General features: G+C 42.7%; 1 protein-coding gene across 6 annotated transcripts in view; it reads right to left on the reverse strand.

Annotated features, from left to right (window-relative positions):
* LOC119568208 (putative fatty acyl-CoA reductase CG5065) overlaps nucleotides 1-5,000 on the reverse strand; it is a 55,541-nt gene that overhangs the window by 26,106 nt on the left and 24,435 nt on the right. The gene's annotated exons all lie outside the window — the stretch shown is intronic.

A 5,000-nucleotide genomic window follows, 5' to 3' on the forward strand; every position in this document is an offset into this window, starting at 1 on the left:
ACAGACAGGAGAGAGACAGGACAGACAGAAGAGAGAGACAGACAGACAGAGAGACAGACAGACAGAGAGACGAACAGAGACAGAGAGAAAAGAGAGACAGAGAGACAGACAGACAGAGACAGACAGACAGAGAGACAGACAGACAGAGAGACAGACAGACAGACAGACAGACAGATTTACACAGAATTTCCTTCTAATCCCCTTTTCGATTTGTTTTCTTGCCTGTCCCGAATTTTTCGTCTCCTGGCTGTCGCATAAAACTCTCCCGGGAGACAGACGGCAAAATAATTGTCAAGTCATCAAAGCATAAACCCCGTTTCACAGTTGCAAGCGTCACTCGGCCCCTAACATTATAGCTACATATGAAAGGCGTGTCTTAAAATGGCATAAATATGTTCCCTTTATAACACACACATCAAACGCCGTTCCATGCTGTGTATATATAGTATCAATCAAACCTAGAAAAAAAAGAAAATGAAAGTATAAAACAAATCTAGAAGAGAAATACCTTCTTCTTTACCGAAATCTGCATTATGCAACATATTGACATTTCATCCGCCCCCACCCCACCCTACCACCCTCCTACCCCACCCTCCTACCCCGCGCTTAAAAATAATACTATGGAGCAAGACATGTTTACACGTGTTCTTTGCACAGCGAGTACGAAAGAGAGATTGGCTTTCCCCCCCTATGTGAAGGTCACACGGGGGTCCCAGCACCTTAGCAACCACCTTTTCGACAACGATCACGTAACCGCGTTTGCAAATAAGGTTGCCGCATATGCCTCGCATAAATTTGAATCGAATTTTCCACTTTATCTACAAACTTTTACTGTTTTTTTTCTAATACTAATATCGCCACTTTTCAAATGCCAAAACAGGAAAACATTTTTTTTTTTCTTTTCTATTTTTGTTTCAAAAAGGTTCACAGGTAAATGGTAAAATATGCACTTCTTTATAACCTCGCGGTCAGCCCCGACGCCGTCTATATAACCCTCGACTGAGTACTCGCCGTGGGCACAAACTACAGGTAATTACCCTTCTCTTCAGAGTAATTGAACCTTTTTTTCCTTAGGGGTGAATTGGTATTATAAAATAGAAACTAAGATAGGGGAAAAAATGCAGAGAAAGTAGCAACGAGACACTGTAGTAGACCTCTCAAAAAGTGCAGGTATTCGCAAAGGATTATGGGTACTGTTGCAAACACACCTGCGTCATCTCTTATAATATCACACTCGTCAGAAAATATCATGAATATTCTTTCACTCTCAATGACGATTGTGTGACTGTGAAAAAACAAATTCAAAACGAGTTTATGACAAAGCTTGTTTTCGTACTGCAATGCCATCAGTTTCTCTCTATATGCAAACCAAAAACACCGATTGAAAAAAAAAACATTTTTTTCTTATAAAAAAAATATTTTTTTCTTATAAAAAAAAAAAATCTTATAAAAGCTGTAAATAAAGCGCTATCTATTAATTCGACTGCAGTTGAAGATAATGTTTTGCTGAGTTGCAGTTTTGCAAGCTGGTGGCATTCTATAATTTCGCTATGTTCCTACCACTTAACTACAATAATAATGATATCCAGGATAACGGAATTGATATCATGATTATCATTTTCAACATTTTTACTACTATACAACAATTTTTCTTAAAATACAAAATAATATATATTTCATATATAATCAATATCATTATCACCTTCACCAACATCTTAATAATAATAACATAAAAATAACAATAATTATAACAACAATATTAGCAACAACAACAACAATAATAATAATAATAATAATAATAATAATAATAATAATAATAATAATAATAATAATAATAATAATAATAATAATAATAATAATAATAATAACAGATATATAGATGACTATAATTTTCCTGATACTCACACTAAAGCAATTATAAAGATAGATAGAAAATGAGAAGAGAGAGAAGTATGAGAGAGAGGCTCAAAGAAGAAGAAGAGAGAGAGAGAGAGAGAGAGAGAGAGAGGAGACGAGAGAAGAGAGAGACGAGAGAGAAGAGAGAGAGAGAGAGAAGAGAAGACAAGACAGAGGCAGACGAAAAGAGACAGAGACAGACAAAGACACACAGAGACAGAGACACACAGAGACAGAGACAGAGAGACAGACAGAGACAGAGACAGAGACAGACCACAACCAACAGGAGGCCGGGGTACAGTCCATCTAGGGCGTCAAAGGCACCACATTTAAAGGCCCAGGCACAATGGCACAGAATGACTCAGGAAAGCTAGCTGTTCGCCTGCCGTGGCCTCGGGCGAAGCTAAAGTCGCAAGCAAGCCCTTTCTTCGAGACGTGATGATAGGGAAGGAAGCAACGGGTGAAACGACGTAAACAAAAATGAGATAATTGAAATTTCTCCCTATTACTGTTATACGTGTGCCGTAATTGGCAAGCTGTATAAGGAAAACTTGGCTGTTGTTGTTTTTTGTCTCTTGCTCGTTATCCGATCTCGCAGGCCAGCACTCAACAAATGACGAAAAGATATGTATACATATAGATAGATAGATAGATAGATAGATAGATAGATAGATAGATAGATAGATAGATAGATAGATAGATAGATAATAGATAGATAGATAGATAGATAGATAATGAGAAGACAGAGATGGATAGATACAGAGACAGACAGACAGACGGACAGACACAGAGAAACGCAGGCAGACAGAAAGACAGATTGACAGACAGACACAGACAGATAGAGAAAAACACAGGCACAGCCAGATACACAGACACAAACAGACATGCAGAAAGAGGCAGACAGACAAGAGACAAACACAAACAAACAAACAAACAAACAAACACACACACACACACACACACACACACACACACACACACACACACACACACACACACACACACACACAAAGACAGACATGTAGACGCAGACATAGATAGATGGATAGATATATAGATAGACAGAGATAGACAATTAGATATATAGATAGACAGATAGATAGACAGACAGACGCAGACAGACATACAGACACAGACAAACAGACACAAACAAATAAACACAGACAGACATACAGACAGACAGACAGAGAGACACAAACAAACAGACAGACAGAGAGACACAAACAGACAGACAGACAGAGAGACACAAACAGACAGACAGACAGACTGAAACCGAAAAAAGTCTAGGCAAGATTTCTCGCCTCGCCAAAGAGGGCGAAAGGTGAGGCGGGTACAAGAAAAAGGAACACGGGGAAAAAACCTAACCAGGTCCTGGATATGACAAGTGACACGGCCCCGGACCCCCCCCCACACCCCCACCCCCACCCCATACCCCACCCCCCCTTCCCTTGCTAACCACTTTTTTCTTTCCAAATCCTTCTCCTCCCTTTCCAAAGCCTCCATTCCTGCCTCTTCCACCTCTCACCCTCCCCCTCCTCCCCCCCCCCCCCATCCTCCCCTCCTCCTCCTCCCTCCCCTAACCTCCACCCTCCTCCCCTCCTCTCCCCCCTCTCCTCCTCTTCCCCTCCCCCCTGCTTCCCCCTCCCACCCCTTCTCTTGCCCTCCCCCTCTCCCCTTCCCCTCCCCTCCCTCTTCCCCCTCTCACCCCTCCCCTCTTCATCCCCTCTTCCCCCTCCCCCCCTCTTCCTTTTTCCCCCCCCACCCCCACCCCTTTTTTTTTTCCTCCCACCCCCTCTCTTTTTCCTCCTCCTATTCCCCCCCCCTCCTCCTTCTTCTTTTTTCTCCTCTCCTCTTCCCCTCCCCCTCCTCCTCCTCTCTTTTTCTCCTCTCCTCTCCCCTCACCCCTCCCTTTTCTTTTTTCCCCCTTTTACCCCTCCCTCTCTTCTGCTTCTTTTTTCCCCTCCCCCCCTTCCCCCAATTCCCTTCTCCCCTCCACCCGTTTCCTCTCCTCCTCCTCATTCCAAATACAGGGCCTAGTTTTAAAATAGAAATAGGAGCAGGAGAGAAATCAGCCGCTTGGAGAGGTGTTCTGCTCTCTGACACGCATTGCTAAAACTATTGTATATAAAAAAGAAGACAAAAAAATATGCATTCACCCCTCTTCCGAGCGAGCGAGAGAGAGGGAGAGGGAGAGGGAGAGAGAGAGAGAGAGAGAGGGAAGAGAGAGGAGGGAGAGAGAGAGAGAGAGAAGAGGGAGAGAGAGAGAAAGAGAGAGAGAGAGAGAAAGAGAGAGAGAGAGAAGGGAGAGAGAGAGAGAGAGGGAGAGGGAGAGGGGGAGGAGAGGGAGAGGGAGAGGGAGAGGGAGAGGAGAGAGGGGGAGGGGGAGAGTGAGAGGGAGGGAGGGAGGGAGAGAGAGGAGAGAGAGGAGAGAGAGAGAGAGCAGAGAGAGAGAGAGAGAGAGAGAGAGGCGTCATATTTTTCCCATGAAAAAAAAATGCAGTCATTTCTTATCTCAAGTCTCCCCTAAAAAAAATTGTAGAGGCTTCATTTTCGTTGAACACAGGAATCCCATGCGCTGCTTATCACCAAGAGAAACTACCCTTAAGAGCACTTGATAAGGGAGAGGGACCGAAGGCAGTCACTCTACCCATGGGGCCTCTGATACAGCATTTCAAAGTCCACTCGAGCACGTGACAACAGACCGAGGGTGATAAAAAAATAAAAAAAAAACAATCTCACGAAGACAGTTGGTCACACATGCAACATGAAAGCTAACATTTACGGATACGAAATAGAAAGAAAACGAATAAAGAAAAGGAAAGGGAGAGAGAAAAAAAATAGAAAAACAACGAAAAAAAGACAGAAACAGAAAAGGGAGAGAGAAAGAAACATTTACGAATACGAGAGAGAAAGAAAACAGAAGAAGAAAAGAAAAGAGAGAAAATAGAAAAAAAACGAGAAAAAAGATAAACGGAGAAGGGAGACAGAAGCAAAAAGAACTGACCTGGAATATATATCCGGCACAAACTGACTCTCTTTATCATACTCTTTTTACCCTCTTTCATTTCTTGCCGTTTTGTCTTGGGTCTTACTGCCTTTTTTCC

Source organism: Penaeus monodon, chromosome 4, assembly GCF_015228065.2.
Source record: "Penaeus monodon isolate SGIC_2016 chromosome 4, NSTDA_Pmon_1, whole genome shotgun sequence".
NCBI lineage: Eukaryota > Metazoa > Arthropoda > Malacostraca > Decapoda > Penaeidae > Penaeus > Penaeus monodon.